This window comes from Bos mutus, chromosome 6 (assembly GCF_027580195.1).
Source record: "Bos mutus isolate GX-2022 chromosome 6, NWIPB_WYAK_1.1, whole genome shotgun sequence".
NCBI classification, from domain to species: domain Eukaryota; kingdom Metazoa; phylum Chordata; class Mammalia; order Artiodactyla; family Bovidae; genus Bos; species Bos mutus.
Window position 1 is genome coordinate 57,282,241 of NC_091622.1, and position 19,267 is coordinate 57,301,507.

Genomic DNA, 19,267 nt, shown 5'->3' on the forward strand with positions numbered 1-19,267 from the left:
CAGTTCCAAAGCATCAGTTCTTCAGTGCTCAGCCTTTTCTATGGTCCAGCTCTCACATTCATATATCACTACTGGAAAAACCATACCTTTGACTAACAGTAGGTCCTTATTAGTTTAGTATCTATTTTATGTATAATAGTGTATATATGTCAATTCCAGTCTTTCAGTGTTACCTCTTTTACTCTACCTTTGAGCTATCCTGTGCCAGGATACAGTCTGAGTTTTTAAAACATTTACTGAAGTTGTCTAACATAACTTCTGAGAAAAATCAAGGACCAGCTAATAGTATTGTTATTGTTACACTTGGTAAATATAAAATATGTTAGATGAGAAATATATAATAAGGTCAGTTCTAACTAATATCCTTTATTGGCCAAAGTTCTAATGTGTCTATTGATCAAGGTTAAAGAAAAGGGATGGCCCCTTGGTGAGTATAGTCAATTTCAAGAAAAGGACTGAGATGATATGCGAGAAAAGTCCTGTTTCTACCACTCACCTGAATGAAGTTCAAAATTCTTGAATATACGTGATAGATTTTGTTCAAGAATGCCGTTAATGCTGTGAGAGCTAATGTGGTACAGAATTTAAGAACTATAAATAATATGACTTATAATTAATATTTATAAGTCATACCAGAACCCCTTCTGGCAGTTGAGTCTGGCAATCATGCATTACTAAGTTTAAATTTCTGACATGCTCCTGGAGACTACCATGGGTCTCACAGATGCCGGTGACAGGCCTATGGTTGGGCCGCCAGCTATGCGTGTTGTGTGCATGTTGCACACTGCACAAGCGCATCCAGCCCACAGGGCAGGCAGAGCCTGAGGTCCAGCCCACACTTGTGTGTACCAAAGTCTGCCGTCTGTAGCTTTTTGTCTCTGAGGTAGGCGGTAGACAGGGGTTTTTGGCTTTCAGTAAGTTGAACAAAAGCGCTATGCAGAGGATAGCCCTATGCTATAAATTATTTTGTGTTTAAAGAAATTAATATTGATGTTGTCGAGGTGGTTCCATACTGAATCCACAAGTGTTATAATTTGAATTACATTGATTTTACTGCAAGTCCTCCGAAGTAGCACAGCTATCTGGTTAAGAGGGCTAATGGTTTATCTAAACCCAAATTTGAACTGTCAGTGTCATTTAACAGGCCAGTTCTTACTATTATTATAGTTTTTATCTTAAATAATTGCCTATACATATAAAAAGGCAGTCTTTTGAATATTGTTTGTTTTTAGTTCCTATGGATGTGGAAGTTTAGTTTTTAGATTGTATCTCATGACTTAAGTTTTGTTCTGTGGTGAAACATTTGGGGGCACTTTAGAAATGTATGCCAAAATTGTACATTGAAAATAACTATCACATATTTAAAATGAAGAGGTTTTTTTTCCTCCAAAGAATTTTGTCCCTGGAAGCCTTTATCTAATGCAATTAGACAGTAACCTTTAAACTTTCTTAAAGTTTGAGAAAAATGTACTCTTTTAAAAATTAACCTTTTTTTGAAGTTGCAAAAGCAATGTACGTAAATATATAACAATAACATGTGATAAGCAAAAATAACAAACCACCTTAATTCTGCTACCCAGAGATAACCATGGGCAGTTCCTTCCAGATCTTTTTTGGTGATAAGCATTGTTTAAAATTGCATCTCTTTTGCTGAAAATAAGTAGAAGAAATAATAGCTCTTCACAAAAATCTGTCAGAATTTCGGCCCAGAATGCCAGAATGGACTGGGTGAATGAGGAGGCAACTTGTTCTCTGGGGTGCAGCACATGCTACCTGCACAATTTCTACCTTTCCTTCAGAAATAAAGTCTCTTTGAAAAGAGATGTCGTATGACTAAATAGTGAATTGTAATTTCTTTTCAAATGTCTGGGGTTTTTTTTTTGTTTGTTTTTGTGGGTGGTTCTACCACCTGCCAGTCAACTCCCACACCCAGTGAATTACTGATACTCCCCTTTTTACCTTCCCTGCTGCTGCTGCTGCTAAGTCTCTTCTGTCGTCTCCGACTCTGTGCGACCCCATAGACGGCAGCCCACCAGGCTCCCCCGTCCCTGGGATTCTCCAGGCAAGAACACTGGATTGGGTTGCCATTTCCTTCTCCAGTGCATCAAAGTGAAAAGTGAAAGTGAAGTTGCTCAGTTGTGTCCGACTCCTAGCAACCCCATGGACTGCAGCCTACCAGACTCCTCCGTCCATGGGATTTTCCAGGCAAGAGTACTGGAGTGGGGTGCTATTACCTTCCCTAGCGTGCTTTATTTTACCTCATTTTTTTCTCTCCATTTGTATTGCCTCTGCCCTAGCTGACGTTTCTTCCTGCTCAGAGGCTACATTTTCAATGGGCTCATTTACTCAGTCTGATGTGAGGAACAGAGCCAGGCCCTGGGGTGACAAGGCCCTCGCCTTTGGGACTGAGCCTCTGCGTGGGGGTGAGGGCAGGTAACGAAGGCATTTCCACTTCAACATCCTTTTGCACACCATCCTCCTCCTGTTACTTTGTCTGTCAAACCCGCTCTGTCCACAGCAGCCCCATGATCTGTTGGAAACTGCTGGCCCAGCCTCACCTGTTCGTTCTCCAGGTGTGAGCTGGGCGGGAGAGCTCCCTCTGTGGCTCTCCCCACCAGCCTCGATTCCTTGGAGGCGCCTCTCCTCTGGTCCTCCCCTCCCCTCCCAGGGAGCTGAGGTCAGTGCAACTCCTGTGGCCTCCAGCTCCTGGTTTCCTAAAAAGTACTGCATTTCTGGCCCCACTTAGACGGTCACATTCATTGACAGCCCCAGTGCCCAGCACTTATCCAGAAGAGTCTGTGCTTCTGTGAAATGGAAATAGTGGGGTTTTCCTCAGAGGGTTGGTGTGAAGATTCAGTGAGAGAATCTGTGTGAAGCACAGTGGGCTTCCATAAGTACAGTATTAAACTACTCGATCCAGTGAAGGTCTCAGAAGTTCAGCTTTTCCCTCGATAGTGTTTGTGTGATTATATGAAATGTTGGTGTCACACTTTCTTTACCAGATAATAGGTAAGATTTGAAAACAGTCATTTTGTTATTTGTCTTTCATTTTAACCTATACAGTTTTCTTTCCTGACATTGGTGTATTTTCAAGTAAATATATTTAAATTGGGGGATTCCCAGGGGACTCAGTGGTAAAGAACTTGCCTGCCAGTACAGGAAATGCAAGAGACATGGGTTCAATCTCTGGGTTGGGAAGATCCCCTGGAAGAGGTAATGGCAGCTCACTCCAGTATTCCTGCCTGGAGAATCCCATGGACAGAGGAGCGTGGTGGACTACAGTCCTTAGGGTCACAAATAGTTGGACATGACTGAGTGACTGAATACACACATATTTAAATTTAGGTTTATTAGGTTACATTATATACTTTATACTTTAAGGTGGAGAAACAGAAAAAAGCTATTCATTTGTCTCTTTAAAGTCTTTGTGTTTAGTAAACACTGATATGGGCCTGCAGGGCCCACAGAAATGAACCAAACAACACCCTGTTCCCAGCCCGAAGTGTTAGGGCTGTGACCTGTATACCAGGGGGCCAGGCCCGTGGGAATGGAGGTGATTGGACTGGGCCTGGAAGAATCAGCAGATGCTAGTAGAGAGTTGATGGAAGAACATTCTAGAGTAAAGCCTCCCCTGCTTGCTTGCAGTGTCAAATGTGAGCTGCAATCTAAATGACAGTTTCTTGAAATAAGGATTTAAAGGTATTTGTCATATTTTTCTACTCTCCCATTGGCAGGGATAACTTGAAGCTGACGTAAAAAATTATTTTCATCTGTTTGTATATTAGACCAAATTGTCATAATCAAGGACTAGCTAGGCAATGTATCACATCAAACTAAAATTGAGTCTTTGTAACATTTGAAAAGAGTTCTAATGTTTTTATATTGATGAAGTATTTGCATTATGTAGAAATTAATTCCATAACTCTAATGGACACTTGGAGTTTTAACCCATTTAGATTTTGCTTCCCTTCTTGACTGCATCGTAACATTGTAATTTCCCTTTGTAGACTTGGATGGTTATGGCTTCTGGTGTAGCTTTCCCATTTACAGCTAGACTTACGTTTGCACTGGAATGGTGCAGCGGCTTTGTTTTATTATTTATATATACAATATATTCACACCATGGTCCCGAGAGAGATGGCTGGTGGTGATCTTATGTTTAACTGTAGCTGGTCCTATCCCCCACCCCGCCTGCTTCGTTTAGTCCAAGGATCCTTATCCTGAAATCGAAGGATGGAAGTTGGGGGTCGGGGGAGGTTCATGAGCTTGGACAAAAGAAAAATTCACCTTTGTTTCCACTAATCTCTAACTGCAGTTTAACATCTTCAGTTATGAGTTCTCACCCTCCCGCCTCCCATTAGCACTGGCAACTCCTATGACAATAACACCAACAAAATCAGTTATTTTCATATTGTATTATAGTTGTTACACATTTTTCAAAAATACCAAATATGCTCATCATTACTTTGAGTTTCAGTAGTTACACGATTTGCCACTGGACCTAGTTAAGCATGGTGAGAAGCACATAATGCTATGTCATAATTATTTGGATAATTCCCTTTTGGTGTAATTCTTTTGTATTGTCTTGTGTTCTGTTTTATGGCATTTAAAAATCTTACTCTGAGAAGGGTCTGTAGGATTTTGTCAGAGGGAGTCTGTGACACTGGGAGTCTAGGAGCTTCTGCTTCGGTTCCTGGGGTGCATTTCAAAGCATGCCAGCGTCTGTTTTGGGAGGACTGGTGGGAAGGTGGGCTATGTAATTAAAAGCTGAGATACCGTCTCTCATTCCCACAGCCTTGTCTGTTGCCCTCAGCCATACTAGCACGGAGCTTTTCACAGCCTCAGTAGCTCTTGTGGTTGTTGTAATATATGCTCACCACAAAACAGAAAGTGTTAAAAGTACATTCTCTATCGCCTTTGAAAAAATACAGTAAATGATTCCTATCCAAAAATGGTTAAAATAAAAATAGCTTAAGCACTTAAAGGGGCAGCCCTCAGCTGTCTAGAAAAATCTTTTAATCCAAAAGGATTTAGTCTCTGTTTCTGGTTTGCTATTTTTACAGCATTCGTTCCTTCTGCAAATATTTGTTGCATGCATACTATGCACAGGCATTGTGTTGGAGATCCTACAGGTTTATCATGGTTTCTCTTCTAAGGTCTACTTGAGATATTTCTTATCACTTAAAAACCTTGAAATCACTAAATTTTCATTTTCAATTGCAGTCACGCATACATTGAGCAAACTTACTGAATACTTGCTCTGTGCCAGGCACTGTCCTGGACACTTCAGGCTATAACAGTGAGCAAAATAGACAGTAATTCTGCTCTCTTAGAGCTGTCATTCAAGCGTTTCAGTGTTTTATGCTCCGAAGTTTATGGGGCTGTCCTGAATGTGCTACGGAACTGCCTGCCACTCTCAGACATATGTAGTTTTGTAAGCTGATGGTTTTCACTCTGTTCCTGTGGGCCTTGTGACCCCTCAGTGCTGGCAGAAGGAAGGAGAAGGGATGTCCTTCCCCAGCTCCGTTTGAATCAGAGCTTTGCTATTCTTAGGTATTTGGGATTGCTGGCAAGTTAGGAGTGGGGTGTAATGGGGGGAGTTCTCTTGCCTATGGGATGTTTGGAAATTCGGTCACATTTCCAAAAAATGTGATTGGCATTATCTGTGGCTAGCTGATATACAATAAATTTTTGTCATTTATTACCAGTTCTGTACTGAAAGGCAGTTGGAATAATAGCAAGCTCATTGCCTGCAGTTGCTGTTACTTTAATTGAGAGTTGACCTTTTCATTACTTGGCAAATGTGAAGGTCACAGATGGCATTTGTTGGAAGCTAATGTGTGGTAGGTGCTACACTAACAACTTTCACATTGCTTAATTTTCTCCTCAAAACAGCCTGCAAGGTAGGATGCTGAGTTCTAAGAAGCTGGATGTCTTGCTCACACTGGCAAGATTTTGGAGCTTATTTTGGCATTCCCATTCCAGAATTGCCTGCAGGATCTGTCATTGCAGTAGATTCATGGCTTCAGCTGGGGCAGGCCTTAGGGCTGACCTTGTCTATCTTTTCGAAGGTTACTCTGTTTCCGTTTTGCTCCCAGATAGGCTATCTCCTCTTTCTTCCTCTGAATGGAATGTTTCTCTCTGACTTAAAAAGCAATACTGGGTTCATTCTCCTCTCTCCTGATTACCTTCCCGCCTCTCCCCATGTGTACAAAAACTTCATGCTCTTGACACAAGTAGGGGTCTCGGCAGTGGATGCAAAGTTTGGGATGCTCATCGCACATTTGCCAGAATAGCTTCTGATGGGGCCAGAGTTCATGACAGCTAGTGTGAGATTAATTGAAATTGGATCCTGAAGAGATTATGATTATTTGCTGTTGTTATTTCCATTGTGTAGTGATGGGGAGGGAGATGGTTCTAGAATGGGTTGACCGTATGCCCATGATGATAAATGCAGAACACTGTGATCCACACCCCTCCTTTTTTTTTTTTTTGATTTAGTGTATGCAATGACCATTTAGTGTATGCAAGAAACCACAGCTAAGAAAAAAATGTTGACTGTGACATTTCTGGGCTTGGGATTATAGGCAATTTTAAGTTTTTCTGTATTTTTCTTTTATGTGGATATTTATTAAGCTTGTTATTGGGAATGAAAGATGACTAAAGAATACATTCTGCTGCTGTGTTTTAGAAGGAGGCTGAATTATTGAAAAGTGGGAAGACAGTTAGTACTTGCTGCTTCTTGGTTCTGGAGGTTGGCCCTTTCCTATTAAGGCAAGCTGCCACAGACCGGCTTGCTCCTGGCTCGGACCCAGGAGGAAGGCCCTGACCTTGGCCCTGGAAGGTAGTCAGAGGCAGGGGATAGGTGTCCCTCGTTTCTGTCCCTTCCGCCTAGCAACTGTCAGCCTGCACTGTCTTAGTCATAGCCGCGCTTGGACTGGTGCTTCCTGGAGTGGAGGCCCCAGGGACTCCAGGAACAGAGGGTACATATGAAGGATGCATCCCAGAGGGAAAAACACATGCTTATCTTCCTCTTAGAATGCGGGGGGGGAGAGAGAGGGGAAGAATTTGAGAGAAAAACCTGCATTTTCCAATAGCTGCCTTGATCCTGATAAACTGACTCTATTCAGTTTGTCTTAAGCACAAAGAGTGAGACTGTACGACAGTCTCTGGGGCTGGTTATCCACAGCCTGGGCTGTCACCCATCACACGGAAGTACAGCCCTGATTTGATTAACAGGGTGAGACTGTGCGCTCAGGTGGGGAGCAGCCCTGCCTGGCCTTTGTATGGCGTGCGTGATGCTGTTCTTAGGCTCACCCTGGGTTGCCCATGTTCTGAGACACAAGCACAGCCTCCATGGGGACAGCTGCTGCTTGTTGCTGTGGATCAGAGCCCTGTACTGGGCACAGGGCGTTCTCCTTTACTCATTGTTTTCCTTTGGGGGAGGGAACCAATCTTTTGCCTAAGAAATTAAGTCTGGCCCTTAGAGATCTTGCTGAAGCCCAGGAGATTCCTTTGCTTTGTTTTTCATTGAGGTGGTTGTGCTTACCGGCAGTGAAGGAGGCTGTGTATTCTGGAGAGAGGGCAGGCCGCGTGATGCTCCAGTGCCCCAGTCACCCAGGGTGGGCACCAGTCCCACTCCCAATCTGGTGCAAGGGGGAGATGACCTTTCGAGAGAAGCAGAGTCATCTTTGAGTGAAGCATTTAGACCTGTGTACGAGGCATTGTGTAGCTACTTTGCAAATAACCCATGTGTTGTGGTCCTGTTTCTTCGTTCTTTTGCATTACATGTGAGTCCTTTCTCATCTTTGATAGCAGGGAGATAAGTGGATAGAGCAGTAATGTGTAAACAAGTCATTCAGATATGAGTTTTACTTTGGCTCTTTCTCAACAGTTGTTGATGTGATCTAAAATTTTATATATTCACTTTTTTTATAGGGAAAAAAATAGAGCCAGTTTGGAGGGTCTTTGGTAGCTGGCTTTATTCTAAGAAGGGTAGAGTTTGGTGAATATATAGATCATCCTGTTTGCTCTTAATAAGTTATTTGAAATATATTCTATACTGCGTCTGTATTTCCCTATCCTTGTAACCTCCTTAGCACTACTGCTCCTGGATTGCTGTTCCACATTGTTTAGTTATTTTCATACTTGTTTATTTTCTTTGTTTAGATTGTAGGTTCCCTGAAGGAGATTTATGTGTTCCTATCTTTGTATTCCCCATAGAATTTGGCATAAGGTTAGGGCTTCCCTGGTGGCTCAGAAGGTAAAGAATCTGCCTGCAGTGTGGGAAACCCAGGTTCGATCCCTGGGTTGGGAAGATCCCCTGGAAAAGGAAAAGGCAGCCCACTCCAGTATTGCCTGAAGAATTCCATGGCAGTCCATGGGGTCATAAAGAGTCAGACATGATTGAGAGACTGGAACTTTATACATATTGGGAGTGTGAACAGGACTCTCTGTTCAAGTGACAGTATAAAATGGGATTATCCAAAAATTTATTGATATGAGAATGAGATTGATAAGACTTCAGGGATAGCTGGATCCAGGCCCTCAGCCATCGTTTTCACCCTCTTGCTTCTGTTCTCTCCCTTCCTGTCTTTGTTGCACCTCCTGCGGAACTCTCTGGCATGCATTTATGTGTGATGGCACCTGCAGTTCCAGGCTTATACCCACGGAACTAAGTTCACAAGCAAGATTTCTCAATCTTGGCGCTGCTGACATTTTTGGCCAGATGATTCTTTGCGGGGGAGCCTGCTCTGTGCATTGTAGGGTGTGCAACAGCGTCCCTGGCCTCGACCATCCAGTGTCAGTGGTACTGCTCACCCTCCATTTGTAACAACCAGAAATGTCCCCACACATTGCCAGATAGCCCCTGGGTGAGGAGGGGTGGGGCAGAATTGCCCCTGTTTGAGAATCACTGTCTAAAGCAATAGCAGGTTTTATTCCTGCTCCTCCCCCCCGCCCGCCCCCCGTCAATTCCATAAACCACCTAAGTCTAGCAGTCATTGGTCTGGAATGGAGTTACATACCCAACCCTGAACTAATTACAGGGCCGGTAGGGGTGGTGGTGGTGGGGCTTGTGGAGTCATTAATAGTGTGCTGGTCAGCTTGGTCTGGGGTTGCCAGCCCACTCATGAACTGTGGTTTATGTGGGCCTGTGTGTCCTACCTAACTACTGGAATGGGAGTGGGATGAGGTACTGATTATTATTAGAAACAAGGGGGATGGATTCCATGTAAGACCAAAACAAAGCCCCAAACTCCCAAACCAAAGCAAAGAACATGTGAACCCCCCACTGCTCCCCACCCCCCGACTCCCCACCTGCCAGGGACTAGGGTGTCTGTGTGACTTGAGAGTGAAGGCTTGGTGTGGTAGAAAGAGGCTGTGTCTAGCATCAGGTTGATTCCATCTGGCTCCTTTCCTTATTAGCTGGGTAACATTGGTCTAGTTGTTGAAAGTGTTTGTCGCTCAGTCATATCTGACTCTGAGACCCCATGGACCGTAGCTCTCCAGGCTCTTCTGTCCATGGAATTCTCCAGGCAGGATACTGGTTGGGTTGCCATTTCCTTCTCTAGGGGATCTTCCTGACCCAGGGATCGAACCTGGGTCTTCTGCATTGCAGTCAGATTCTTTACCGTCTGAGCCACTGTCCCCTTCTCAATTGTATTGAATCATGCCTGCAAAAATATTTCTTTTTGGTAAAATCTTCATTGAAGTGTACCAAATAAAATTATATATAAATCATATACTCAGTGACTTTACAGTTTGAATAATCTTATATAGCTGGCAAACAGATCAATAAACAGTAGCCCAGAAGGCCCCATCATAGCCCCCTCAAAGTTCTCTGTCCTCCAGAGATAATCCCTATTCTGCTTCCTATTTGTCATAGTTTAGTTTTTCCTGTTTTTGAAATTTGGCAAAAATGGAATTGTACCATGTGATTCTTTTATACCTGTTGCTTTCACTCAGTGTGGTGTCTGTATTTACCCCTGTTACTGCATAGACAATAGCGTGTTTATTTTCATACTGCAGGCCACTAGCGTTTTAACTGCTCTGAGATTTTCAAGGACTTTTGAGAAATAAAGGAGAACAGTGAAAAGCACTCATGTGTCTGTCACTTAATAGAAGGTCCATAGTCTCCTTTCCTCTAAGATTATTGATTTGGACATGAAAAGATAATACATGGGCACTCATTAGCTTGGAAATCAATTTTAATGAGTTTAATGTTTGGTCCTGAGTGATTTTAGGTAGAAACAAAGCAGTATTGGTGCCCAGTACTCTAGCTGGTTTCCCTGTTTTGTTGACAAACGCATACTATGTGACCAAACAGTCCTTTATTGAAGATCTCTTCTCAGTGACAGTTTCAAAAGGGCATATTTTTTCCTGTTAAAGTAGAGTTGATTTACAATGTCGTGCCAATCTCTGTTGTATAGCAAAATGACTCAGTTAGATACATATATACATTGTTTTTTCATGTTCTTTTCCATCATGATTTATCACAGGATATTGAATATAGTTCCTTGTGTTATACGTTAAGATTTTAGTTGTTTATCCATTCTAAATGTAATAGTTCGCATCTTCCAGCCCCAAACTCCCAGGCCCTCTCTCTCCCTCCCCGCTTGGCAGCCCCAAGTCTGTTCCCTGTGTCTGAGTCTTTCTGTTTTATAGATAGGTTCATCTGTGCCGTGTTTTAAATCCCGCATGTAAGTGGTGTCCTATGGTAGTTGTCTTTTTCTGACTGCCTTCACTTAGTATGGGAGTCTCTGGTTATATCCTTGTTTCTGCAGGTGGGTTATTTCGTTCTTTTCTGTATGTGTGCATTGCATCTTCTGTATCCATTCATCTGTTGATGGGCATTTACGTTGTTTCCATGTTTTGGCTATTGTGGAGAGTGCTGCTATGAACACAGGGGTGCATGTATCTTTTTGAATGATAGCTTTGTCCAGGTATATGCTCAGGGGTGGGATTGCTGGATTCTATGGTAGCTCTATGTTTAGTTTTTCGAGGAGCCTCTATAGTGACTACACCAATTTCCATTCCCACCTACAGTGTAGGAGGGTTCCCTTTTCTCCACACCCTCTCCAGCATTTGTTATTTGTAGACTTTTTAATGATAGTCATTCTGACTGGTGTGAGGTGGTACCTCACTGTAGTTCTGATTTGCATTTCGCCAAAAATTAGTGATGTTGAGCATCTTTTCATATGCCTCCTGGCCACCTGTATGCCTTCTTTGGAGAAATGTCTGTTATGGTCTTCTGCCCATTCTTTGAGTGAGTTGTTTTTTTATTGTTGAGTTGTTGTGAGCTATTTGTATATTTTGGAGATTAAGCCTTTGTCTGTTGCATCATTTGTAAGTATTTTCTCCCATTCCATTGGTTGTCTTTTTTTTTTTTAATGGTTTCCTTTGCTGTACAAAAGCTTGTAAGTTTGATTAGGTTCCATTTGTTTTTGTTTTTATTCCTATTGCCTTGGGAGACTGACTTAATAAAAACGTTGATACAATTTACGTAGAAAATGTTTTGCTTATGCTGTCTTCTAGGAGTTTTATGGTATCATGTTTTATGTTTAAGTCTTTAAGCCATTTTGAGTTTATTTTTTGTGCATGGTGTTAAGGTGTTGTTCTAACTCCATTTATTTACATTCAGGGCATCATTTATTGAAACCGACTTTGACTTGTGTCCTGGAGAATGAAATAGCACTTTTTTTTTTTAATAGTTACTTGTAGCATATTTACATGTTTTAGTTCCCCTGTTTTGTAGAAAAGGGACCCGAGAGTCCTTTTTCAAAGATTGTGTAACATGCAGAACTCATACGGGATGATTGCTGTGGTAAACTGCTGGTTCATTATATTTGTGAATGTTTCTTAATCTTGGAGACATTATTTTGATGTTTCTAATATTTGGTCAAAAATATAGAGTAGTGTTTCTTACAAGGCACTTGCTCTCCTGTATTTAATAGTTTGAGACTTCTGAAATACAATGAATTTATTTGCAAGTCAGATTTGCCCTTAAATGGTATACATAGCTTGCCAGATATCCGTGGGGTGAGTTTTGTGTTTTTGACTTCACTGGTTTGTTCATCTCTGCTGTAAGCAGGGTCTGGATCTGTGAGTTGGGCTGCTTCACTGCTGTTCACAGTTTGCCTAGGTTCTTAAGAATCCCATGGATTTTGGGTGTGATGATGTAGTGGGCAGGGTGAGGAGCGTCTTCCTTACCTCCGGGATGACAGAGGACAGGTGGTACATCAGGAATTCCGCTCCTGAGAGCTCTTAGATGTTTCTGAAAACTGCAGGTGCCAGGGCCCCACCTCCACAGACTGCTTCATCTAGACTGATGAAAACTAGATAAAAGTCACTCGTTTTAAAGGTTTATCTGCCTCTCTAGTGTGCATTTGAGTTACAAATCAGTGCATTAAATGAAGAGGTTTAGATTTTGAAAACTTAAGTTCCCAGGTTGATCTTTTAGTGACTTCTGTCAGTGTTTATGCTGACCATTCAGAATGTCTTAGCTTTAAAAAACTGTTTTAGAAAAGTTACAAAGCAGTTTCATACTCTTACAGCGCTATCTTCTCCCACCTTCTTGTGTTAGCTCCTGCAGCTTTTAAATCACTTCCTAAGTTGGATTTTATTCTCATTGTTTTAAGTGTTTGTAGAAAAGTGCTGGTTTAGCCAGAAAGTTGTAGGGAACCTTTCAAACGATTCATTTCATAGTATGGTGCTGGGTTTTGTGTTTGCACTGATCATTCCATGAGGTTTAAAAGCTACGAAGAAGAGAGTTTATCCAGTTTGTCATATTAGAACCAGGGCGGCTGAATGCTACTACTTGTGTTTTAACCGGAGATTAGACAGATGAGGCAGTCCTGACCCAGGGTGTGAGGGCTGCGTTAGGGGCCAGCGGTCATCAGCGTTTTTGAGATGCCAGGTGCTTCCCCAGCCAGATCACAGCACATCTGATCTCTCTGTCAGGAAGATGTAGCGCATTCATCTGACCTTTGGCTAACTGTAAGCTCACAGCGGGAGCAGGGGCATCGGTTCCCTGGGAGGAGCCGCGCCAGACCTCTCCCAGGGACCAGGCTTCTGCAGTGCACATTGAAAGCCACACATTCCGACAAGTCTCTTCCTCCCTGCACTCGACCCTCTGCTCAGGTCAGGAGCAGGCTCATCTTCTTCACTGTATGCGGTGTATTCACATCTTTATTTGGAATCTAGTCTTGATAGGTCAAACTGTTGAATGATAGGAAATGCTCACATGTGTCATGTCGAGAATATCAGACAGCGGTCTTATTCTCTTTAAATAATCGAAGTATCGAGCACTAGTAAGAAGATGTTTTCTTAAGTGTTTTGTGAAATTCAAGGCAGATACGACAGAGTTCATGAAGACATGGTTTAATTTCATTTTCTTTCCCTATTTACTTGTTTGTGACCAACAAATACAAATGACCACTTATTACCAACGAAAACAAAACAAAACAAGTCTGTTTCTTCTGGGAAATAATTATCTGAAATGATTGTTTTCTATTCGAACTGCTCATTTTAACTCCTTGTAGTGAGTGAACATTTCATCCAATGGGCAAAACACGGTTTTTAATATTTTATTTATTACTAGTTGGCAGAAAATCACAAGTGTAAATGTTCAGTAAAATGGCTTTTCATCCTCAATAATGTTTCAAGGGCTCTTTCCCAAGTCCTTGTGAATAAAATTACACTTGCAATGTGTTTATAATCCTTTAAAATCCTCAAATCTTTAAAAAGAAATTTGACCCAAAGGTTTAAATAAGGATTTTATTTGCAAAAATGAGTATTTTAATTCTCTTAGATTACCATTTTCTGACTAGTTATAAAACAGTATTCACAAGCCTGCTACAGAAACTTCATACTGTACTGTGCATTTATTAGTATGTGAATTCAAAAGAAACTTATTTGGGCTGTGAAAGAAGTGCAGACGTAAAAATGACCTTTAGCATAAACTCAAATAGGTTGACAGAAGAGTAGTTCAATAAATTTTTTATACGTTTAAAACAGAACTTGTTTCTTCATTATTGGCAGTTCATTTCAGTTAACATTTTTATTGCGATGCCCATTGTTAAAAGAAGAAAACCAAATCTGAAATCCTTATGAATTTATCTCAGCAAAATGCTTTTCAGATTCTTGTTTTTGCTGCCATTAGTTTTGATTTACTTTATCTGCAGTCAGAAATGACGTAGATATTATTGCTGTGACTAAAAAAAGATTTTTATTAAAAGTACCCAGATCATATCAGTGGGAATAAACACTACTGACCTCAGCATATTTGCCCTTAAAGCGTCTGTGTATTTGCAGTAAATATTGTAACTTGAAGTATACGTTCTCATAGACTAGAAGTTTCACCTTGAGACATTTTTCCGTTGCTTGCTTGGTTTGGAGGGTCATTGTGGGCATCCCTGCTTTATGTTTTACACAAGCTGCCAACTCCAGCAGATCCGACTCAGTCCTCTGTTTATTCTCACTCAGCGCCCCCGCCCCACACCCCAAGAAGGAGGGCTTGTTTCCCTCGCCACCTCTGGCATCTTGCTGCTTGCCTATCCTCCTGCTTCTCTGCCGTGATCCCTCAGTTTCTTTATACCTGAAATGTTGGTGTATCCTAACGTACCATCTTAGCTCACTTCCTTTACTTTCCCTTTTTCTGTTGTCAGGGCATCAGCCACCTCCCATCTGTATACATGGGCTGTTGATGTCCAGTCGAGATCTCCTGTCTTGGACTGCAGGCTGGCTTGTTCAGCTGCCCACCACATGTCTTTACTTTCAAGTCCTTCTGGTCGTACTCAATATGGACAGGAGGGGAGCTCACTGAAATCTCTCCCCAAACCTGCTGCTTCTGTATTCCCTAATGAAGAAGCCTAAGCCAGAGCATCTGTGAGTCCCATGCAGTCTCCCATGCCCCCAGCTCCCCCATCCAGGTAGTCACCAGGTCTTGTGAGTCTGTCTTCCAGAATCTTTCCTGCAGCCTTTTTTTCTCTTGCAGTGCTTGCTGCTTAGTTCAGGTTCCCAGCAGACCCCATCTCAGTTACTGTAAAGATTCTAACCAAACCTTCCTCCAGGCCCCACTCCCTTCTCAGTCAGGCAGGGCTATCTTGTGTTCATCTCACACTTCTGAATCCCTGCCTCTTGGCATCCAGTTATACCTAGGATCACATTTGGAAATAAAATGAAATAAATGACTCACTTCCCTTATGTTACAATAGTGTAGGTGAGTCCAGGACAGAATTATAAAGAATAGAGAATTCAGGATTTCATCATATGTGGACATGAGGCCTTCATTTTTTTAAAAATTATGCAATTTTAAAAGACTACTTTCCATTTACAGTTATTACAAAATGTTGGCTATACTCCCTGTGTTGTACAGTACAGTACATTCTTGAGTCCATCTTACACCCTTTCTCTCCTACCTTTATTACTCCTTTCCCCACTCCTCACTGGTAACCGCTAGTTTGTTCTCTGTATCTGTGTATCTACTTGGTTTTTTTTTTTTTTTAAATATTTACTAGTTTGTTGTATTCTGTGTGTGTGTGCCCAGTCGTGTCTGACTCTTGCGACCCCATGGACACAGCCTGCCAGACTTCTCTGTCCATGGGATTCTCCAGGCAAGAATACTGGAGTGGGTTGCTATGCCCTCCTCCAGGGGATCTTCCCCACCCAGGGATTGAACCCAGTCTCCTGCGTTGCAGGATTCTTTACCAACTGAGCCACCAGGGAATCCCCATTTTATTAAACTTCACATAAAATTGATACCACACACATATAGGTGATTTCTCTGTTTTCTTTCACTTAGCATAATGCCCTCCAAGTCCATCCATGTTACTGCACATAGTAAACTTTAATTCTTTTTTCTGGCTGAGTGGTATTCCATTATATATATATATATATATGTATATGTATTAATATGATTATATATATAATTATTCTACTTCTGTGAAAAATATCATTAGTAGTTTGATAGGGATTGAATTGCATCTGTAGATTGCCTTGGGTAGTATAATCATTTTAAGTATATTGATTCTTCCAGTCCAGTAACAGTATATCTTTCCATCTGTCTGCATTGTCTTCAGTTTCTTTCATCAGTGTCTTAAAGTTTATGGAGTACAGGTTTTTTGCCACCTTAGGTATGTTTATTTTTCAGTATTGTATTTTTTTTTTTTGATTCAATGGTAAATGGAATTGTTTCCTTAGTTTCTTTTTCTGATATTTTGTTGTTAGTGTATAGAGATGCAACAGATTTCTGTGTATTAAGTTTGTAACCTGAAACTTTATGGATTTCTACTAGAGCATTAGTGAGCTCTAGTAGTTTTCTAGTAGCATCTTTAGGATTTTGTATGTATGGTATTATGTCATCTGCAAACAGTGACAGTTTTCTTATTTTCCAGTTTGGATTCCTTTTTATTTTCTTTTTCTTTGCTTGCTTTGGCTAGGACTTCTAAAACTATGTTGAATGAAAGTGGTGAGAGTGGGTATCCTTATCTTGTTCCTGATCTTAGAGTGAATACTTTGAGCTTTTCACTGTTGTGTATGACATTAGCTGTGGGTTTGTCATATGCCTTCATTTTTCAAAAAGCAGTACCCAGGTCTGTTCTGGTAAAGAGAACTAAACTATCAAAGTTTTGCAAAATTAGACATAAATGGGGGCTTCCCTTGTGGCTCAGCTGGTAAAGAATCTGCCTGCAATGCAGGACACCTGGGTTTGATCCCTGGTGTGGGAAGATCCCCTGGAGAAGGGAAAGGCTGCCCACTCCAGTATTCTGGCCTAGAGAATTCCAAGGATTGTATAGTCCATGGGGTCCAAAGAGTTAGAGACTGACTTTCACTTCACTTCACTTCAGACATAAGTGGAGCTCATTTTTTATTTAGTCTCTTAGTATACCTGAATGACTTACAGAAATGTTTTTAAAATGTTGGATTTTAAACTGTTTACAATTTATTGTTGAAACTGTGTTTGGTAATATGCCTTCAAATATTTTGAAATCGCTATATCTTGTCAGGATCCCTGAGATTTTTCTAAGCCCAGTTATCTCCTTTATACCCATATTCACACAGCTTACCAGCTCAGGGAGAGGGAGGCACTGGTTTTTGACTAAAGCATTATCTTTTGAAGATTCTGATTAAAGGATAGGAAAAAGATTGGTGGCTGGGAAAAGGACCACAGCACAACTCTGTCTGCCTAGGACCCATGTACTCTTTAGCCTCTTCTGACATTGTGAAGAGACGGAAAAAGCAAGTTCTCTAATTTGTGTCTTGCTTGTGTTTGTACTTTATTACCGAGTCACCATAAATTCATATGACTTCACACATTTTCTCTCCCCTTTGATATGTAATGAAAGACACCGTTACTCATTCCGATGCAGTGGGAAGACCCAGCATACAGAAATGTCCGGTATTTTAAGAAGCCTCAAAAGACTGAGTAAGCTTTGAATTTCCTGTTCAGAGAGTGGGGTTAGTAATTAGGAGGATTCACATGACTCCTGATAAAATAATTTTACCCATTTGCTTAGAAAAGCATCTTTTATTTGCATGAACTGTTTTTCTTTTTTGTAAAAGTCATTATTCTTTATGCTCACAGAAACAACTTTTACCTGAAAAATCTTTTAAGAATTCCCCCCTGGCCCCCACCAAGAGAGAAAAACTGAGGCTGTTTTTGCCAAGGTCCTGTCGTGACTGTTTGGCAAATGTGTGAATGAAATTTAGACTTTCTACTTCTTTCTTTCTGTCCTGTCTTTTATATTTATGAATAACTTTTAGTCCTTTGCAAGATGTGTAATTATTTGTACATAGAGGAATGAGCCACAGCCCAAGCTGTGCAATACTCAGTGCATGTGGATGCTTGACGTTGAAATTCTGGCTTCCTCAGTGTCATTAGGTCTTATGCTTCAGGAATTAATTTTTTAAAATATAAAATATGTCTAAAGATGTTTTGATTTTTTGTATGATAAAGTACCTTGAAAGCATATATCTTAATCTTTTCAGCAGAGCTTGTCTTTAAGGTGTGCATGATATGAAATCACAGAGAAAAGTCTTTTGAGTTGGGTCTTTGGGGATTATGTTGTGAACACAGAATATAAGTTTTTTCAGATCTACTGAAACCACCTCCCTTTACTGTATGTATTGATCTTTGACCTAAATTGAAAAGGGTTTGGTTTTCTTTTCCTTCTGTAATGTTATTAAAAAGAAATGGGTCTATGGGTATTGGGTGTTCAATTGGATTTTCTTAGAAAGGGAAAAGGAAAAAATGGCTTTGGGTGTTATTTAATAGGTCATATCAAAAGCTAGGCCCTTCCTTATGAAAATGCATTCACGCCTATCTTGTGTTAGTGCTGTGGCTGTACGTCTTCCAGATGATCGGACACATGCTTATTCATTCTGTGGAAGACTCGTCTCTTTCTGTGGCTTCTTTGAAGGATCTTGTCGGAAGCTAATGATGAGAGGGTATGGCAGTCAGGCTGACGATACTACATGAGGCTCTTGTTCATTCTCTTGACCACGACTGCATTAGGAGCCGAAGGCTTTAGAAGCTCAGTGGGAAGAAGCCGCACTGTGTTGCCTTGATAATGATACTGTCGTGGGTTGCTGATTCCTCGATTAAAACCTCCGAGCTATGTAGTCAATACTCTTCAGCTATTAGGGAATATAAAACTGAGGAATAAACTGTCAGTTGTCATTAGAGAAAATAATGATGTTATGATAGAAGAAAGGTTGTGTAAGGTAATTTCAGTCTCGTTATCCTCATCCTGTCATTTATTTAGAAGACTTGATGCGCTGCCAAGACGTACTGCCATGCAATCTAGAATAACTGCATACTGTTTTGGTGACAGACCTTTTGAAGGGAGAGTGACAACTTCTCGGAGAAGACCTGTGGCTCTGGAGTGGGGGGACCAGCCTGGATTTAACTTGCTGTGTCTGTGGACTTATTACTTATGCTTGCAGGCACATGAATCCCCTAGCATATCCCTGGCATGTTAAGGGATGCTTAATAAATACTGCTCTCCTTCTCTTCTCTGTGAAGGTTGTGCCTTTCCCTCTCCTGGTCCGGACCTCTGTGGGTTTCTCCTTTGGCCCCGTGTGATGAAATATGCAGTGCATGGATGTGGGGAGCATGACGTGGCTCCTGTGGTCGCAGGCCCTGTGCATCCCAACCACTGTGCTGTGCTGGGCTTAGTCACTCAGTCCTGTCCGACTCTTTGCTACCCCACGTATGTGTGTAGCCTACCAGGCTCCTCTGTCCAAGGGATTCTCCAGGCAAGAATAC

General features: G+C 41.4%; 1 protein-coding gene across 1 annotated transcript in view; it reads left to right on the forward strand.

The window, feature by feature from the left end:
* The window catches only part of TBC1D1 (TBC1 domain family member 1), a 225,209-nt gene that overhangs the window by 93,700 nt on the left and 112,242 nt on the right, over positions 1-19,267 (forward strand).